Source organism: Lepisosteus platostomus, chromosome 13 (genome assembly GCF_059453375.1).
Source record: "Lepisosteus platostomus isolate fLepPlt1 chromosome 13, fLepPlt1.hap1, whole genome shotgun sequence".
In the NCBI taxonomy this organism is placed as follows: Eukaryota; Metazoa; Chordata; class Actinopteri; order Semionotiformes; family Lepisosteidae; genus Lepisosteus; species Lepisosteus platostomus.
In genome coordinates, this window is record NC_142623.1 from 20081380 (window position 1) to 20102986 (window position 21607).

Sequence of the window (21607 nt, forward strand, 5' to 3'; positions counted from 1 at the left end):
CATGGGAGCGAAACACAGAGACGCTCGGTGTATTTTTCTCAAATTAGAACAGTTCTTAAATATTTTTCTGTTATCACGCTTTCGTGTGCTCACAAGATTACCTGCGTTCGTAGCACGTATTTCTATGCATTCCTGTGTTTACAACGTTAGCATTGTTCCAAAATCACGCACATTCTACTTTCTCCCTATTTGCTGGAGATACAGTAGCTTTTTTAAATACAATTGGTCACTTGCATCCGTAGCACGCATTCCTATAGAGTGGTATAGAATTACAGAGTATCTCTTGTGTCCACTGAGGTATTAGCGCGCACTGTATCGTAGTACGTAGGCTGCGTATTCGACACGTATTAAAATACAAAATATGAAAACCCGTCCCGATTTTTCAGCGCACACGACACAGTTTCAGGGTCATTTGGCGTACCACTTGGCGGCACGCCACGTACCACTGCCGGTACGCGTACCACAGTTTGAGAACCACTGCTCTAGACAAATGACCTCCCACCACATGTGGAATTGTAAAACCTCTAAAATAACGGAACACAAGAGCTAAATTAGTTATGCCCTGTTCCGGAATGTTCTTACATAAGAATGAACAGAATTCATGACAAAGCTGGGAGTATTATGCTGTATTCATGCTTCATTGGAATTCAGGAACCCTGCTGCATGTAAATGGCAGGTTTCTTAAGCAGTCTAACTTACAGAAGGACTGGGTTGGATTTGAATGTCTGTCATTCAGAATGACTGAACCTGGCTCTCTTGACAAGCCAGGAAGAAAAAAAAAGTTACGTTCCCTGGAAAATGAAAGCCAGACAGTTTGGAAGAAGGCATAGTGTATCACCTGATTGTTTCTAAAAAACTGATGAGGTAAATAAATGCCTTTTTTATTTATTTCTTGCATGGGCACAAATACTGTACTTATTTTGTAATTTCTAATTGCTGCTGATGTAGATGTCCTGATGTAGTCATCTCCCTGGTAAAAAATTGTAAAAACTGTACCTGGAAAACCATTTTGGCTGTACTGAGCTAAGAAAATTAAAAACATACTTCTGATTCATGTGCTTTAAAGCTGGATTTCACACAATATATCCAGACTGGAAACTATTTTTTAAAGAGCATTTTATCTTTTAGAACATGTGAAATCCCACTCCTGTATTCTCAAAATATTGATGTATCCTTACACAAGTGCTCCAAAGGAACATCACAATGCATGAAATTGACATCATGCGATTCTGTTTTCCTCTATATGTTTTAACTCTAAGGATTGTATTTCTTGACACATGACTGATGATAGATACTCAACATGCGCGCTCAAGATTATTGCCTTTCTTGAAATTCATGCTGAAAGTTTGAAAGGCAGACCAATTCTATTTGTCAAAGATCTCTATATCATTGAACACAAGTGTTTGTTGAATGAACACCCTTCATCTTCATCACCTCTGCCAGTACAGGAACCCTTTGGTTTCTTATTGGGTGGTTCTAACTTACTCAAGACTGTCACTCCTCAAACCAAACAGGTTATGATCAATCAATATCAAATGTAGGGTGTGGTAGGCCAAACTTACCAATTAAAAGGATTTAGATTTAAGACATAGATTTTCAAAGGATTCAGTTGAAGTTTGTTGCCATTGTTTGCTGTCCTTTGACATGGTTTTTGTTCAGTAGGCTCAGTTGGTGTTTATTATTTTTTCTTGGTTTTGCTGTTATGGAAAATAAATTAAAAAGCTGGATAGAGTTTGGTTAAAATAAAAAACATTTTCTTAGCAACTCTAGGGTGCTTGCGGGTGTTGAGCTCGGTATAGATTGTATCTGTTAATTCTTTGATTGTTCAGATCCTCCACTCTATTACTGAGGCTCACCATGCTGCAAAATATCATAATCCCTTCTTAGTATTGGCAAAAGAATGGTAAAATGTTTTTTTTACATGGAAATTATGGACAAACTGTGACATGATAACATGTCTCTCAGGATAATGTAACAGTACCAAGTTTCCACAGGTATTTCACTCACAAATAGACTTTAATTTAGGATAATTGGTGTGTTAGCCTCCACTGAGTTTTTCATTCTTATACAGTCATGTTTCACTTTAAATTTGTTTCCATGAAAGAACAGAAAATATTTTTCTCACATTTTTAGACTTTTGTCTGTGTTTTTTTAAGTCGGGGTGAAGAAAATATATATATATTTCTTTTGGGAGTGCTTGAGACCTGCTTAAATTTAAAACAGGATTGTTTATAGTCTATAAACTCCCTGTATGAAGAAGCACCTATTTAACATCACAGACATGGTGGGTGGCTGTCTGAGGTCCAAATATTTCTCCTTCTTTGTATTGTATTTATTCAAATGTATTTGTGGTTAAGACATAGCCAAAGTAATCTCTGAAATTGTCAATGATTATTGGACAATAAGTTGTGGAAATTGTTCATTGGAAAACACAGTGCTCTTGGTGTCTGAATTTGAGAACATACAGTATGTTAAATGTGATTATGTGGGAAACTACAAATTCATGTAAGAAGTGGTGATAAACAACTAACCTAATTGGCTCATTTTGAATTATCGAAGATGGGCTTACGGTCTGTTTTTGACAGGGCCTATGTACAGTATTTGAATGAAACACATTGTTCCCTAAATAAAGACTTTGTTTAATAAGCATGGAACAGAAAGATAGCTGTGAGCCACTGTCTTTGTGAGGTCTCTCATTTATCTTGTCTGTTTTTTTAATTATTTTTTAAGCTGAGGATTTTTGATTCAGTTGAATCCAGGCCACTAACTTCCACTAACTGTTTTTGTACCAAATGTTCATTTGAAGCATATTCAAACGCAGCAGACTTTTAAAATGAACCTGATTTTGTTACAGGTAGAGAAAAATACTAATATTTTTCACAGTGTATCACATGTTTTTTTATATGGTAGGCCTCGGGTGATCAATAACAAATCTGAGCTCAGAGGGAGAGGGAAAGTGTGTTTGTGTGTGGGATGGGGGATTAGTGTACTGTCTGAATTGTACACCTTGAAGCAAAATAGAAACAAATCTGATATACAACATTTCAGGACTTTACAATTTTGACCAGAATGTTATTGTTTGCAGTCATGTTTTAAAGTATTTCCTCCTCTAATGTCAAGAATATCTAGTATAAAGATGGTATTTCATCCTGTAATATTAAGAAAACAACAAACAAATTATGAAAAACTGGCAACTGTGTAGAAAATACTTTAATGAATATTTTAATAAAGCTAGACAGTTTTGGATTGTAAATGAACATTTCTAGACGGTATACAGTAGGTGACTAAAGTATAGGATGATTTCTGCAAATACCAATCTGTAAGTTTGGGGAAAATCAAAATCATTCAAATAGATCTTTAATTTTGAGTTGGAGAAAGGATACATCTGGATTTCAGAACATTTGGATATTCTGGTTTTGGCTATTGTTTTTATTACTCAGAAACATAAGCTCCATTCATCTTGGGGAGGCCTGAAAATATAAGACTGATATCATACCATCAATATTACTCCTTTAACCCCCCAGCCAATGTCCTATTAAAAATAGGTGAAAAGATCAAATGTATTGTATCACAGATATATACTGTATGCTATTAACCTCCAAGGATCAGGACATTTGAGGTAAATGGAATAAGCATCACAATATCAATAGCAATATGGATTGCTGAAGGCAAAATTGTACCTGTGCTTTTTCATTCACAGTCATATTGAAAATGCAACTCATTTAATCTACCCCAAACTGTGCCATCATGTGTGGTGTGACACACCTGGAATCGGGGTGTTGTAGCAGTGATCCTTTAAATAGTTAGATCTAAGTAAGACGCATTCATTATACTGTTTATAAGGAATTTAATCACAACCATCCATTCATCCATTCTCTAACTGCTTTATCCAATTCAGGGTCGCAGGGTCACTGAAACCTATCCCACAAGCAACAGCCACAAGGTGGGATACATCCAGGACAAGACACTGGTCCATTGCAGTGCACACACAACCACGCATTCACTCACACCAATTTTTCCAGAAGCTAATTAACATACCTGTATGTCTTTGGGCTGTGGGAGGAAACTGGAGCGCCTGAAGGAAATTCATGCAAACACCGGGAGAATGTGCAAAGTCCATGCAGATAGCACCCCAGGCATAGAACCCATAATCACTACCATCACAACACAAAACAAAAGCTTAAGCTCCTCTACGCACTTCTCACTAGACACCTTTCCCCCCACTACACTGTCGGGCAGCTGAGCTGCCTGCCAGCTCCAAACAAACGTCTCCTTCCCAGACTCTTTGAAAAACAAACTCAAATTTCATAAGTCTCAAAAGCCACACAGGTTCTGCACTCCTACAGTCAGTTGGATAAACACTCTCCTTCCCTCTCTTTCTGTGGTGCAGATGCCTAGCAGAAGATGTGTACTCTTTCTCTGACAGCATATATTGACAAACCTGGAAGCCTGTGCTCTATCAATCTCATAGTACACAAATATTCATGACAAAATCCAGGCTGCCTCTCCTATCCCATTCTATCACAGGGATGATTTAGTCTAGTCAGTATGTTATTGGAAGGTGGGGATACCACGTAGATACCCCACACAGACATGGGGAGAAGAAAGGCTGGGCACCTTACTCTTATCCTGGAACCCAAGCACATTTGTAACAGCAATGCTGACCATGACACCACCATGCTGCCTTTGCACAATATCAGAATTCACAACCAGAGTGCTTTACATACACAGAGCAGAATAGCAGACAGCAGGTGAGAGGCAGAAACAGACTGTAGGCTCTACAGCTACAGTGTGAACAGGTGAGTGTTTAGAAGGAGTTAGAAAACGTCAATGTTCCTGTGTAACTAGTAATGGAGATCCACCGATGCGAGACTATCAAGTTATTAGACTCCTTTACTAACATTTAAAAATCCTTAAAACAACCTGGTGTCTGTCTTGAAGCAGGGGTGTTAATCTCAAAATACCATATCCTTGGCATCTATGTGCTGTGACTTTCTTGATGACGTTCCAGCCTCGGCTGAGACCACACAGAACAGCACAAGGCTTTTCTTTCTTGTAAAAATTCCAAGCGGCTTGCAGTGCTGTTTTCTAAATACAGTTACTCATGTATTGTCTCCAGAGAAACCCACAGGTGAGGTGTCAGATGCAATTGCTCTCAGCATGAATACAACTTCCCAGGCTGGCTGCCAGCTCTAGGTTTAGAGAAATCTCTATTGAATGTGTGTGCTGTGCAGTTCTTGTGCAGATCTTCAGAGAGCGATTTGCATACATATAAAAATCACACCTCATTTCTCCTCGGAGAGGCATAAGTAGGAATAAGATTACGGCCTTTAGTGTTTTGGCTATGAAGCTCAGGTTTTTTCCCATATTAGGAAGGACTAACAGGCTGCCAGAAAGCTTTGAAACAAACATGCAAGATAATTTGCGCCCTGATCAGATTAATGATATAAAAACTGTGCAAAAGACCGGGGAGGTAATTTTCCCATTACATTGTCTATTGTTGACATGACTTGTTTTCCAAATACAGCTGGAAACTGGGTGATGCCAAACTCTTTAGACAAGAGGCAGAGCTAAAAATGTATTTGTTTTCCCTTCCCTTTTGTTTTAATCTTATTCTTCATAATGTTGTTGAACTCTTGTGCTTTCCTATCTTATATAATAGCAAATCTAAAAATTACTTTTTGATCATCAGATCTAACAGGAATACTTGTTAGGTGACACAAAGCAAGGTAATAAAGAAGTATACGCTTTTCACGCACACACTTACACCAGAAGTCAGTTTACATACCAGCATGTCCTAGGACTGTGGAGCAAACCAGAGACATGGAGGAAACCCAGATGAACACAGGCAGAACATATATACATACAACTCCATGCATCCCAGGTCCCCAGCATTGTTAGCAGCAATGCTAACCACTGTCCCACAACGCCACCCTAGTTTATCTTGTAGAGAAAAAAAGACAAAATCTATTTCTAGGCTAGGTTTTTATCTCTCATACTTCAAGGGTTAACTGAATTAACCTGAAAAGTATTTAAGAGCTTTTTGTGCTTTCGACTTGCCTAGACACAATGATATTGATTAAATTGCACAGTCTCCCTGTTGTTGTGTGTTGTGTACTAACTGGAAATGCTGTGAATGTAGGGCTATGGAATACACACTCCCAGACCAACAAGTTCTTACTGTTGAATGAAGTGATCTCTGAGAAAGGCCTAGAATTTGTATTTTTATTTGTTGTTTAAAATTATTTTTTGCTGAAACTTGACAAATGTCTCAAAATTAATTATTTTCCCTAATGAGGTTTCCCCCCTTGTTCATGTTTGTTTAGAGCAAAAGTCAAATGGAGGGGTAGGTTGACAGTACTGCATCAGCTTAACACTCAGTTTATTGCTCTTACTAGGTTTTAAATAATCTGAGACTATGGCACATGGGAAACAACACAAGAAGATAAAATATCCTAATTATAGAATCTCTTTTTCCACTAATTCTTCATCTCCTAATTGAAGTTGAGAACACTGCTCTTGAACAGTCTACAATTGCAATTGATTTTCTAAATTTGAGCATATCAAAAGTCAAATTGTATCTTGTGATTCTGTAACCAAGATCACTTTATACAATTACAATGTTAGTGCATCTCACTATGCAGAGTTGCATGTATGTTTAGACTAAAACTAAAATCATCAGTAAAATTAAACCTCATGTTGGATCATATTTCCCTTGCCTTGCTCAATTTAAATTTTGTAGCTCTCTGTTCTATCATTATGCATATCCTCAGTGGATATTAAAGAACTTCCAATTAGTTTCTTCTGTATAAAAAAGTGGAACTTGGCCAATAATTATAGGCTGTTGTCTGATATCTAATATTTCTAATTGGATATTGCTGTTTTTAAATGTATATGTTACCATTGGGGTGGCACAGTGGCACAGTTGCTGGGGCCCTGGGTTCAAGTCTTGGCAGACTATGTATGTGTATGTTCTCATGGGTTTCCTCTGTGTGCTCTGGCTTCCTCCCAGTTCAAAGACATACTGGTACAGTAGGTTAATTGGCTTCTGGGAAAACAGCCCAGGTCTGAGTGTATGTCTGCCCTGCAATGGACTGCTGCCCTGTCCAGATTGTATCCTGCCTTTCGCCTGTTGTTTGCCAGGATGGTCTCTGGCTTCCCCCTGGCCGTGTAATGGATAGAGTTTAGACAGTGGATGGATGTTGCCATTGGGTTCTATTTTTCTTGGGTATAGTATCATGTATTTTGATTTATTTAAAATAAAGGGCAGGTGTGCATAGGGGTACAGAGTAATGAAGCTAATTCAAAGATGGGGATTATTAGGAGGCCATGATTGGTAAGGGCCAATGGGAAATTTGGCCAGGATGCCGGGGTTACACCCTTACTCTTTTCAAGTGATGCGCTTGGATTTTTAATGACAACAGAGAGTCAGGACCTTGGTTTTATGTCTCATCTGAAGGACGGCACCTTTTTACAGTATAGTGTCCCCGTCACTATACTGGGGCATTAGGACTCACATGGACCACAGAGTGATCGCTCCCTGCTGGCCCCACTAACACCTCTTCCAGCAGCAACCTTAGTTTTTCCCAGGAGGTCTCCCATCCAAGTACTGACCAGACTCACATCTACTGAGCTTCAGTGGGTTGCCAGTTGTGAGTTGCCGAGTGATAAGGCTGCTGGCTTAAAAAACAGGTACATTTCATTCTCAGGGGTTGAGTCTTGGGGCAGCATGGTGGCACAGTGGTTAATATTACTGCCTTACAGTGCCAGCGTCCAGGGTTCTATTGCTGGGTTGCCCTCTGTGTGGAATTTGCATATTCTCCAACGTGTTTGTGTGGGTTTTCCCTTGGTGCTCCAGTTTTCTCCCACAGTACAAAGACATCCTGGTTAGTTAATTGGCTTCTGGGAATGTTGGCCGTGATGTGAGCGCATGTGTGTTTGTGTCTATGTGTCCTGCGATGGACAACTTGTCCAGGGAGTATCCTGCCTTGTGCCTGTTGCTTGCAGGGTAAGCATCAGCTCCCCCGCGACCCTGAATTAGATAAAGAAATTAGAAAATGGATTAATTGATGGTTGTGATTAATTTACTCACACCATAATAAATGAGCACAGGGTTTGTACCTTACGGCTGCGTTAGTGTGTGTCTTACTTAGATCTAACTGAAATATTGCTGCTGCAAACCCAATTCCAGATGTATCACATCACAAATGATGGTACTGTTTGGGGTAGCAAACCTGTGAATAAAAGAAGCACAGTTACAATTTCATCAGTTTCCCTAGAAACAGTGAATGCTCATTCAATATTAATAGTTTATCAGTAGTATTATTATTGAATATTGAGTATTATTAAAAAATGGGCTAGCCAGCATAAATGCTCACCCCAGCACAGGTTTGAGCTCTGTGATCACGGGTTCAAGCCTCGGTCATGTCACTAGCGGCTTGTAATAGAGTTCCAAAGAGGAGGCACATGATTTGATTGAGCTAAATTGAATGGGTGTATAAAAAATAAGTGGTGATTTGGAATTAATAAAACAAATGGCAATGAACATGTTCTATCTGTGTCTTAATCGTGTTGCTCTGTGAATGAAAACGAAATCCTGGGCACATCCTTTTTTAGATTATCATTCTCATTCCAGGAGGCGCTGTGGAGTTTTCCAGTCAATTGGTGTCCATTTTATAATGAGCTCTGGAATGAGACCAGAGGATACATTTGCAAGATTAAATGTCATACACTGACAGGGTAGAAGAACTGAATCTTCTTAAGAAGACTACTAGGGGTTGAATATTCAAAATCTTCAAAAGTTATTTGCAAAGTTAACCCCTTATATCTCTTCAGAATCAACAGTGATACATAAACCAGCGGACCCAAGATAAAACTATATTTAGAATTGTGATTGGGAGTCATTTTGTTTTACACATATGGGTTGTAAGAGCCTGGAACAAGCTATTCAGTTATATTGTTGGAGACTGTGGCTTCTTTCCAGAAAAGACTGGATGGGATCAATTAAACTTAAAACCAAGTGAGCTATTGTAGATGGGCCAAATAGCTGCTTCTCACTTGCAGCCTTTCTTATGTTCTTATGAGTACCACTGAGAAACAAGAGAAAGTATAATGAAATTATCTAATCACAAAGCTGTAACAGAGGATCCTGGGACTTTGCTGGCAACACAGGTCAGGTCAAATGTTCAACGAGACAAGTGTAAGACAAAGTGTAAACATGGCTCTCTTGATGAAATTCTTATTTAAGGATATTAGCTGCGTTTCTGCACAGAAACTACACTGAACTCAAGGCAAGGACAGCTGTTGAATATCTTCTAACTTGATTGATGAGGGGAATTTAGTGCTGTGAGAGGAGGTCTTGTCATAGGGCCATGAGGTTTTGTTAAGACCTAGTCATGTTTTGATAAAACGGATCAACGGTTCGCAGTCTCACTCTCTCTTCAATGCACACAAGCAAGCACGGTTGGGTAGCTGTGTCAGATCAAGTAAACAAAGTAGTGTGTTTCATTAGATGGCTACAGTAGATACAATGGACAGGTTTGTTTATATGTCCTTAATGAAATAGCTGGAGACAATCTGCTTTTCCACTGGCTGTTCTTTCCTTTCTCATTTTTTTTCCAGTGAAACATGCCGTTGGAAATGTCTCTTTGTTTCGTGTCTGTTTATTATCGCTTATAATCAATGTTTGCACGAGAAGAATAAACAGTCCTGAAAGGTGCCAAGGAAAGGGGATGGGGACTTAAATTAGCAAAGCACACTACTCAATAGCCTATTGGGTGCACACTGAATGCTGTGCTTCACTGGTGTGCTTCCAACACTTGCAAGCCGAAAACATCAATGAGAAGACTGTGTGCTCTTCAGCTGGTGAAGAACTCACCATGACAAAGCCAGATGGAACTCTATCCCTTTTAGTTTCTTAGGGCCAAAATGGAAAGATAATTTTCCCCTACATCTCCATAAATATCGTTCACCAATTAATAGTCTGTGTTTCCTCTGGGAGGGAGTAATATATGTGTTGCACAGAAGACAGTTGACAGTGCTGCACCAGCGAATTATGTCTCCCCCACTTAATTCGCTGTCCTTGGCTATCCCATCCCACTCTGACACCAACGTAGCGTTTTTGGGTTCACATGGGTATGTGGCCTCAGATGCGAGGATTTCCCGTAGACCTTGTCGCAGCCATCAAAAGAACCGAGGTGCCGCTTCACAGGGGAGCGGGTGAGAGCCAGATTGAGCAGTGCAGGTAGTGTGGAAGTGCATGTCCGGAAGGTGAGCCGGGGCCCCGCGATCGTGGCATTCATTGTAAGCATGGGCCGGGTCCCCCCTGTTCGGAAGTTTCGGGAGCAGCAAATTCCATGCGGAACCGTGGGTCCGTGGCCAGCAGCAGGCATGGCTGCCTTCACGTACTCAGACTACTTCACCGAGTGCCCGGTGTCCATCTCCAGTGGCCCCATGCTGCACTGACCCTTCCCAGTGCTGGTGGGACTGCAGCCCCTGCTGCAGCCCAGGGAGCCCGAGGGGTCTAGCGAGGACCGGGAGGTTCGGGAGACCCTGAAGGATGGTGCGAACCTGATGACGGTGTCTGGGATCCTCACCGACCTGCACAGCAAGTTCTGACCCATGTCCACATACTCGGAGAGCAGTAACTCCTCGCTGGGCAACCCGGACGGCAGCCTGTCATGCGGGGAGAGCGGCTACACCACATTCTCAGACTATGCCACACGGACTCCCTCCGCCACACCGACCTTGGGGCAGCAGGGCGGGGCGGAGGGCAGAGCGGCCGACAGCCTTGCCCACTCCCCCATGAAGCGACACCCCTGCTCCTTCGAGGGCTGCGACAAGGTCTATGGGAAATCCACACATCTGAGGGCTCAAACCCACGTGAACCCGAGAGTGCTACAATATTTTAGCCATCAAAAGTAGGAACTGTGCTAACCATGAATGTCTTTAATGCGAATTTAATGTGTAACAGCTAATTTAAAATTGGCCAAGAATAACAAGTTGCACCCAGACCAGAGGACAAGATGATAATGGTTAATCCTCTTTACCATGAGTCCAATTACATATAACTCTAGTAATAAACATGTCAGGCCTATTCTCATTAACATGTACTCTTGGCCACATAGTTTCTATGTTCTGCTTGTAAACAGAAAAAAAGCAGGCATAGTCAGTTTAGATGTCATAGAACGTATACAGTATATTGGAACTCTATTCAACAGGTTTTCACTGAATTCGTAAGGGAGGAAACATTAAGAAATTGAATTGCCCTAATTGTAAATGACCAGAACTGATCTGAGATGAGCTGCCTTGTAAGTCATCTGTAAAGGCTGTGCTAGGGACACCAGTGGATTGTAGGCTGAAATTCCAAACTCATTACATTGGAGACACAAAGCCTGGATTTTCTGATACATTTAAAGATGCAAATGTTAGCATTACTGCCTCAGAGCACTGCAGTCCTGGGTTCAGTTCCTGTGGTGCTATTTGTTTGGAGTTTGTATCCCTGTATTCATGTGAGTTTCCTCTTGGTGCTCCAGTGTCCTCCCACAGTCCAAAAACATACTAGTAGGTTAATTGGCTTCTGAGAACATTGGCCCTGGCGTGAGTCTGTATCTGTGTTTGTATGTGCCGTATGATGGACAGGTGATCCTGATTTGGAATCAGCGGTTAGAAGATGGATGGATGGAGTTTATACTGACTCCTCTTCCAGATCATAAGTTGCACTTCAGGGACACTTAAGGGAAAAATGAAAAGTAAAGTTTTTTGTGTAACTGGCCCTAGTTCTCTTGCCTGCAATGAGGCTGAAATCTTGCATCCAGTGTTTCAAAAATGCCTAACAGGAACATACAAACCCTCAATAGTAGATTACCTACAGTACCAGTGAAAACTGTGTGGTTTATGTTTGTTGCTTGAGGCAATATTTCAATAAGTCAAATATACATCCTCCATTGCCATAGGCAAACACTGAAGCAGAAACATCCCAGTCAGTGATTTTCTCAGACCAGAAACCTTCTTGCAAAAGGAGCTCTGAATGTATTTTAGAACAGCACCTGCAAAGTTTTCAAAAGTACCACTTTAGGAATGGAGCTCAACACTTGTCTACTTACCATGTGTTAGAACAATCTCCCAAGTTAGCGTTGGCTGGTATAATATTTTTCTAGGCCAGTGTATGCTCTTGACTGACTAGTGCTTCTGTGTGCCTTCCTGAAAACAAATGAAAGTGTGTGATCTAAATATTTCCCATTCCCTGTGAAATACAGAAAAACCATACAGAGTAAAAAATAAAAACTCGGAATATGGCTGGATCAGTTGATTATTGCTTGTCAACTCCTCACTTAGAAGTAAATCCTGCGTCTGTAATGGGTTTACATTAGTTTTGTCTTTAATTACTTCAAAATAGATTAATTGGCTTCTGGGAAAATTGGCTCTGGTGTGAGTGTGTACACATATGTGTTTGTGTCTACTCTCCTGGCATCTGTTTCAGCGTGTCCCCTGGTTTGCCCCAGTGCTTGCTGGGATAGACTTCGTTGCAACACTGAACTGGATGAAGTGGATAGAAGATGTCTGGCTGATCTAAAACAATTTGCGTGTCGATGGAAAAGAATACAATTTCTTAAAGAATGTGAACTGGGTGCTTTCCAGCTGCAAAAGAAAGGCTCCTGTTGTGTAAAATAAGAGCATGTAGATTGCTCATGGTAAAAAAAGATTTACTCTGGCAGGTTTTTTTTCTGTTGGGTGGTGGGGGGGGAACAGAAGATTATCTGTCTGACTCCGTGTGGTGAGTTCAGTGAGAGACTGAAAGGGAAGCGCACTCAGTGCCAGCCGGCACTGCTGTTTTGACGGCCCCTGTGCTGCGTGTTGGAGAGATCAGATGGCAGTTCAGGTTAGCACATCATCAAACGGCAGCCCTCCGAGCAATTAGGCAGTTACAGCCAGGCTGCCATGGCAACAGTGGCCACGCGTTCCCTTTTCAGCCTTACAGCGCGACAACTTGCAGGCAGTTTGTGGAGGGAGTGCTGGGGGTGGGGGCGGATGACAAGAAGGGAAGGATGGTGGAGGAAGGGGGGAGAGATGTGGAAATAAGTATCCAATTCATATGACAAGACACTGCTGTCTACTGTAAGTACATCCTCCTCAGATATATGATAGCATAACTCTGGTAACCGGGACTGTAAGTGTAAGACTTATTGTAGGTTATTAAGGTTTCAGCCTGAATACTTAATACTTTACCTGGGTGTATGTGAAGTATTAGGAACAGAGGGATGCCGCTTATTCTCTCTGAGGGTCTGTTTCTTCAGGCATGCTAACGTTTCTGACATTGTTTACTTGAGTGCTTTTCTTTATCATTCAGGATTCTTTTATACTTAATACTTTATACTCTAATCTGCATTTCCATTTCGCCCATTCATTTTTTTAACAAGTTATCAGAGCTTTCAATCAAAGTCACGGGGTTGCCGAAACCTATCCTATGAAGTAACAGGCACAAAGCAGGATACACCCTGGATGGGATGCCAGTCCAGCTCAGGGTACATGTACACCGACACATACTCAGAATAGGCTAGTTTTCCCATAAGTCGTTTAACATACCAGTATGTCTTTGGACTGTGGAAGGAAACCAGAGCACCAGGAGGAAACCTATGTGAACATGGAGAGAACATACAAGCTCCATGCAGAACTCCATGCAATGCTCACCACTGGCTGCTGTGCTCTCATCTTGTCTAATGTGCAACTTTTATTGATCCCTAAAGAGCCCACAACATTCTTTGGTTCTGAAGAGCAGCCCTCTTAACATTCTCATATCAGTACACAAGTAAAAAAAAAATGTGAATGCACTAAAAATACAGAGTTGGGAACAACATAACAATAGAAAGCACCATGCAATTACTAGTGTTAATCCATTACAAACTATGATTAAATTGTTCTTTGTACTTCTGTGTCACTTCAGTGTCCATTGATAAATTATAATTTTATAAATTTACTGTATAACACTCATGAATTGCTATGGTAGAATATTAAGTACCACAGGGTACTTAAGGTGCTCATCACCTTATACAGTTTTATGCAAACGTTTGGGCACCCCTGGCCATATTACATTTTGTTCTTGATTTTCTAAGTGAAAAGAAGTTAACACAACCTCTGCAGCGAACAAACTTAAACTTGACATATTTCTGCAAATATGATTGCAGAGTTACTATTTATTTGCTAAATGTTAAGAGATTGAAAAAAATAAAACAGATCCACTAGTGTTATCTTTTTTGTAAGGTCTCAGAAGTTAATTGACTTGTTAGGCCTTAATCTAAGTCAGGTGATGACAATTCCAGAGCTTAATAAATTCTCTAACTCTTTGAACCTCTCAGGGTGTTGAGTGTACAATCAACAACCATGGGCTCCTCTAAGCAGCTGACTTAGCACCAGAAAATAAAGAAAATTGACTCTTACAAAGTAGGGGAAGGCTATAAAAAGATATCTAAATGCTTCCTGCTTCCAATTTCCACTGTCTGAAATGTCATTAAGAAATGGTAGTTAAGGGGAACTGTTGAATTCAAGACAAGATCTGGAAAACCAAGAAAAATCTCCACTAGAACTGCTTGTAGACTGGTCAGGAATGCAAAGCAAAACCCCCATTTCACTGCAATGGACCTGCAGGAAGGTTTAGCTGGCACAGGAGTAGTGGTGCATCGGTCCACTGTGCAGCATTGCTTGCACAAACATGATCTGCATGGAAGACTCACCAGAAAGAAACTTTATCTGCGATCTTATCACAAAAGTCAACGTCTGAAGTATGCAACACAACACTTAAAAAAGCCAGAGGCATTTTGGAACCAAGTGTTGTGGTCTGATGAAGTAAAAATTGAACTCTTTGACTACAATCGCCAAAGGTCACAAACGTTTGGAGAAAAAAAGTAGAAGCATTTTAAGAAAAGAACATCTTGCCAACTGTTAAGGATGGGGGTGGATCTGTTATGCTTTGGGGTTGTGTGGCAGCCAGTGGCACAGGAAATATTGTGCGGGTAGAGGGAAAAATGGATCCTACTAAGTATTAACAAATCCTGGAAGCTAATGTCCCACAGTCAGTGAAGAAACTGAAGCTGAAAAGAGATTAGATAATACAACAAGACAATGATCCAAAACATAACTTAAAATCAACCATGAACAAGAAACAAAAGATTAAGGTTTTTTAATGGCCTTCACAGTCCCCAGACTTGAATATTATTGAAAATCTGTGGGTAGATCTCAAACATGCAGTGCTTGCAAGACGACCTAAGAATATTTCTGAACTAGAAGCATTCTGCAAGGAAGAGTGGGAACAAATTCCTAAAGCAAGAATAGACTAAGTACTGTTACTAAGTACTGACTGAAGGGTGCCCAAGTTTTTGCACATGCCACATATACTGTTTTATTTATTTTTGTTAAATTCAGCAAATAAATAGTAACTGTGTATTACAATTTGCAGAAATATGTCAAGTTTAAGTTTGTTCTATGCAGGGTTAACTTTTTTTCACTTAGAAAATCAAGAACAACATGTAATATGGCCAGGGGTGTCCGGACGTTTGCATACAACTGTATGCCTGCATTGCCTTTTTGAGTCTATAGTATGTCTTCATGTTTTCAGTTTAAGACAGGACTTCAAGTAGAAAAATAAAACACTAATGTATCTAGAGAATAATGTCAAATATTACAATATACAGTATGCCAGGTGGCCGGTGAAACCTTCTGTGAGGCTGTTAGGTGTTTTATACTCCTGTTATGACTTTCATGTTCTATTTGCCCTTAGCACTTATGCAATGAGTGGGACAGTTAAGATAATCGCTCCCAGCACAGATCGAGATCTATGGCCCAGCTGCTACTACTTTGAGCCTGAAGCATGAAGCATGTCAGTTGGTACTGGGTACTGGGATTTTCAAAGCATTTGGCTCATTGCTACCAGGATGGGGTTTACATAGTCAGCCAGGGCTTTCTTAACTGAGAAATAGCAACTCTGTAGACATCCTGGGCTTCTGGATGGCAGTGGTGTCATTAATGGATCTTTCTCTTCTCCAATTGGCACTTACTCTCCTGTTAGGCACTGTAGAGCTCACAGTGTGTTAAAAAGATGAATGTCAGATTTGAGGAACTGTTCCTTCGATTCTTATTCTCTTTATGTGGTTGTTGCTGTGATCTAAAGAAACAATCGTCGATTCCAGATTTTATGGGTGGGTATAAAATAAAAATGACATTTTTGAAAAAAATGTGCTGGCTTCCACTTTGCTTTCTTAATAACTTTTCCATATATCTGTTCACTGTAGCTGAAAATTATGGTTATATTAATCCATTCATCTTCTACCTCTTCATCCAATTCAGGGTCACAGGGAAACTGGAACCTGTCCTGGCAAGCAACAGGCGCAAAGCAGGGCATATACTGTAGAGGATGCCAGTCTATCACAGGGCACACACAACACCAGGGGCAGTTTTCCAAGAGTACAATTCACCTACCAGTATGTTTTTGAATTGTGTATTGAAACTGCAGCACCTGGAGAAAACCCTCATGTGCACAGCACCCCAGATCTGAAATTGAACCCAGGCCCCAGTGCTACAATGCTAACCAGTGCACCATCGTGCCACCCATTACAGTTATATCTAAAGCAAATTTATAAAACAGAAACCACAACAACATTTTAATTGCTCATATACCTCACATATTGGCACATTTGTTGAGGTAATGTAGGTCTTTCGATTAGTAACTTCCTGACAGCAGTGTTCTCTGTGTCAGGGATGTGACACATTCTCTTGGGGATGTGGCATGCTCTTCAGGACAGCTTTTTCACCCCTTAAAGAAAAAAAAAAAGCAGGCTATAAACTGGTCATGTCTAAATGGGTCTTCAGATTAGATTTCTGATCTGCTGCAGCTCCTGAAGGTAAATAGAGCTGACTTAAACACCCTGGCCCCAGCTTGTTTATGGAAATTTAGGAGCAGCAGAGAATTAATGTGTCCGTGATCTTGCTGCGCTTCAAGAAACATTGTGAGTCTGAGCCATTTACAAAAAGGCACAAGCATCATTTGTTGTGTCTGTTTTCCTCTTGATTAGCATATTGTTCTGATCATTTAGACTAAGTCTAAAGGTTCAAGTGTGATAGCTCCTATGATTTAATGAAAAGGTTTGACTGATGGTAACCACTGCCTGGCGAAAACCTATGCCTTCCTAATCAATTGAGTGTCCTCAAATATCTCTGAGTCTAATCAAATGTGACAGATTAGCATGGATAATTGGGTTAGGAAGACTCATTTATTTATATTGTCTGCTCTTTTCGTTACCTACCTCACTTGTCTTTTAAGCTGTCACTTGCCTTCAGTGCAATGTTCTGTTCTCCAACAAAAAAATACCCACAGAAGTTCACATTTAAATTGCCTGAATTCCATAGTGGTGGTATTATGCTAAATTGGTATTATGTTCATCTTACTATGTAAAGTTTTTCTAATTTTTCCACAAGAATTTCACCTAGTTTTTCCAATTTTACACAATCATGGGTTACTGGTCTGGAGACGTTCCCAGTGTAACAAAAAGTAATCTGTAATCTGTAATCTGTACCTACCTATTACTGTTTTAAGGTTAGTGCTACAGTATGTTATGCATTAGAATTAAATTTCTAGGTCATATTAGGGTTAGGGTTGAGGTTGTGCATACATTTGTAGATATCTCAGGTGTTGGAGAATGTTTAGATTAACAAAGAAGTTGCTGTACTGTACATACAGTGCCTTGCGAAAGTATTCGGCCCCCTTGAACTTTTCAACCTTTGCCACATTTCAGACTTCAAACATAAAGATATAAATTTTTTATTTTATGTGAAGAATCACCAACAAGTGGGACACAATTGTGAAGTGGAACGAAATCTATTGGATTTTTGAAACTTTTTTAACTAATAAAAAAATGAAAAGTGGGGCGTGCAAAATTATTCGGCCCCCTTGCGTTAATACTTTGTAGAGCCACCTTTTGCTGCGATTACAGCTGCAAGTCGCTTGGGATATGTCTCTATCAGTTTTGCACATCGAGAGACTGAAATTCTTGCCCATTCTTCCTTGCAAAACAGCTCGAGCTCAGTGAGGTTGGATGGAGAGCGTTTGTGAACAGCAGTTTTCAGCTCTTTCCACAGATTCTCGATTGGATTCAGGTCTGGACTTTGACTTGGCCATTCAAACACCTGGATACGTTTATTTGTGAACCATTCCTTTGTAGATTTTGCTGTATGTTTGGGATCATTGTCTTGTTGGAAGATAAATCTCCGTCCCAGTTTCAGGTCTTTTGCAGACTCCAACAGGTTTTCATCCAGAATGGTCCTGTATTTGGCTGCATCCATCTTCCCCTCAATTTTAACCATCTTCCCTGTCCCTGCTGAAGAAAAGCAGGCCCAAACCATGATGCTGCCACCACCATGTTTGACAGTGGGGATGGTGTGTTGAGGGTGATGAGCTGTGTTGCTTTTACGCCAAACATATCGTTTTGCATTGTGGCCAAAAAGTTCAATTTTGGTTTCATCTGACCAGAGCACCTTCTTCCACATGTTTGGGGTGTCTCCCAGGTGGCTTGTGGCAAACTTTAGACGAGACTTTTTATGGATATCTTTGAGAAATGGCTTTCTTCTTGCCACTCTTCCATAAAGGCCAGATTTGTGCAGTGTAAGACTGATTGTTGTCCTATGGACAGACTCTCCCACCTCAGCTGTAGTTCTCTGCAGTTCATCCAGAGTGATCATGGGCCTCTTGGCTGCATCTCTGATCAGTCTTCTCCTTGTCTGAGCTGAAAGTTTAGAGGGACGGCCAGGTCTTGGTAGATTTGCAGTGGTCTGATACTCCTTCCATTTCAAGATGATCGCTTGCACAGTGCTCCTTGGGATGTTTGAAGCTTGGGAAATCTTTTTGTATCCAAATCCGGCTTTAAACTTCTCCACAACAGTATTACGGACCTGCCTGGTGTGTTCCTTGGTCTTCATGATGCTCTCTGCGCTTTCAACAGAACCTTGAGACTATCACAGAGCAGGTGCATTTATACAGAGACTTGATTACACACAGGTGGATTCTATTTATCACCATCAGTCATTTAGGACAACATTGGATCATTCAGAGATCCTCGCTGAACTTCTGGAGTGAGTTTGCTGCACTGAAAGTAAAGGGGCCAAATAATTTTGCACGCCCCACTTTTCATTTTTTTATTAGTTAAAAAAGTTTCAAAAATCCAATAGATTTCGTTCCACTTCACAATTGTGTCCCACTTGTTGGTGATTCTTCACATAAAATAAAAAAATTATATCTTTATGTTTGAAGCCTGAAATGTGGCAAAAGGTTGAAAAGTTCAAGGGGGCCGAATACTTTCGCAAGGCACTGTACCATCTAAGCACCATCACTGCTACAGATTGCAGAGATCAGATGTCTGGAGGATGATAATTCATATAACCATATTCAGGATTTCAGGATGAAGTACTGTACAAATGAAACCGGGTTTCTAAAGGAGAAGACATTTGTACATCATATGCTTTTCTTTTCCCTACTATATACTATGCATGTATCATAAAACCCTAATTAGGACCTCCAGAAAAGTCACAAGGAAAGCAACAGCAAAAAGCAGATTCTGTGGACAGTATTTCCCTTTAAAACACCAGCCACCAGTCAGATCCCTCAAGGAAGGTTCAGTAAAGTGTTGTTGATCACACTTACTTACTGTCAAGGTTTAGCAGAGCAGGATGTTATAAATGGCTTTAATTTTGTTTCATTTGTGCTGTGCGTTTTCCCTGAGGGATACGCGTCGAGGATTTGGCTGCTGGCTGACTTATTGTTGTCCCTCTCTTGTGTGTTTCTGGTAGAGAGGAGAGAGGTGTGATTGCAGCCCATCACTCTGAAAGAAAATCCTCACTCTGCACTGTAGGCAAGAAAATGCTTAGAGCTGGCATTTCATTGTTTTGCTATGCTGTATTCACATAGTTTAGTAATCTGCTCTGTCCCCAAAGTCATAAAGCATATGTCACAGATTCAGAGGCTGCTCCAGGGTGAAATGCTGTCAAATTATTCCATTTTCCTATAGGCTTTTTTGTGTTTTCAAAAGGTTTGAAAAACCTGGCGTGTGGGCTGGACTTAAGAGAGGTATTTTAGGACATTAACTTTTATTTTGTTTGTTGCTGGGTGAACATCCTGTTGTCTGCATGATCAGATTTTGGTCAGGTTGCGTAGGCCCAAGTGAAATGGTGTAACATTTTTCAGCACCATCTTCTTCCTGTAATGTTTTACTCCAATATGTTTTGCTTTTGCTATGGTTTGATAATATGAAAATGCAAAAGAGTGCTGAATTTCTGTCATTTACTGTTGTGTGATGTACATCTGTGTCCAAATCCCTGCTAGTACATCAGCTATTACGAGAAATATATTTTCTGAACAATATAAGGGGATCACACTCAGGCACTGTCAGAAGGACATGAGATGGAATGTGTGAAGTGAGCAGAAGAAAGAGGATTGGGATTTTTGGCTGGAGGTGAGTCCCAGGGTAGGCTGAGTACTGACACTCATGCATCTGGGTGCTCACGCCAGTCAGTCGATTTAGACTGTATCACCACCCTTCCGAGCTGCATTTCAGTTAGTACATGTGACCCTGCCACAATGGAGGAATGAGCTTCTATCATTAATGCTTGATTTGGACTTGATAACTATAGTGCAAGAGGTGTGTTTCTAGAAGAGGTTCAAATGTTATGTGCAGCATCCTGGTGGAAATATCAGCTGAAGATATAAAGCAAAGAGACCCTGATGTAAAGTCAAATGTACCCTGTCTCTCACTTTCAGGGCTTCAGACACGAGCTGTTTTACAGTCATAAAAAATGGACAAGCACTTCACAAATCGTTAATCCCAAGAATGAAACAAAGCAGTCAGTGTCATAGTTTTCAATTTTCTAGTGATCAGAATCCCTTTAAGCAGGGCACAAGAAAGACAGAGTAGTGTATCAATCCAAAAACCTGTTCCTCTCCTTTCTGATGTAAAGTAAGTTAATTTAACCTGACTGGGCGGCATTGGTTAGCATTGCTGCCTCGCAGGGCTGGTGGACTATCTGTATGGAGTTCTTCCTGTTCTCTCTGTGTCTACCTGGGTTTCCTACAGGTGCTCCAGTATGCCCCCAAAGCCCAAAGACATACTGTACTAGTAAGTTAATTGGCTTCTGGGAAAATTGGCCCTGACGTGAGTGTGTGTATATTTCTATATATGTAATGGACTGACATCCTGTCCAGTGTGTATCCTGCCTTGCACTCGTTGCTTTCTGAGATCCAGAATTAAACGACCCAGAATTAAACAAAGCAGTTAGAAAATGGATGGATTTGTTCTGGGAGTCACTTTCCTGATGAAAAGCATCATATACATTCGATTGTGCTTTAGTGAAATGTTTAAAAACTGAATTTGGCCAGTTAACTGCTTGCAGAACTAGGCTCAGATTAATACAACTCAGAAAAGGAACGATGGACAGTATCAACCTTCTTTTGCTGCTTTAAAGCTGAAAAAGGTGAAAATGCTCAAAAGCATAAATTCTTCAACGTGCAAAACAGGCTTGGAACGTACAGCTTTGCACTTGAAAAGCTCCATATTGCTGTTATTTTCACAAT

The 21607-nt window shown here is 40.6% G+C and overlaps 1 protein-coding gene and 1 pseudogene across 1 annotated transcript in view; both read left to right on the forward strand.

The window, feature by feature from the left end:
* Window positions 1-21607, forward strand: part of kcnt2b (potassium sodium-activated channel subfamily T member 2b) — a 209234-nt gene that overhangs the window by 43315 nt on the left and 144312 nt on the right. The window lies entirely within an intron of this gene.
* On the forward strand, window positions 10390-10923 carry LOC148650197 (Krueppel-like factor 9; annotated as a pseudogene).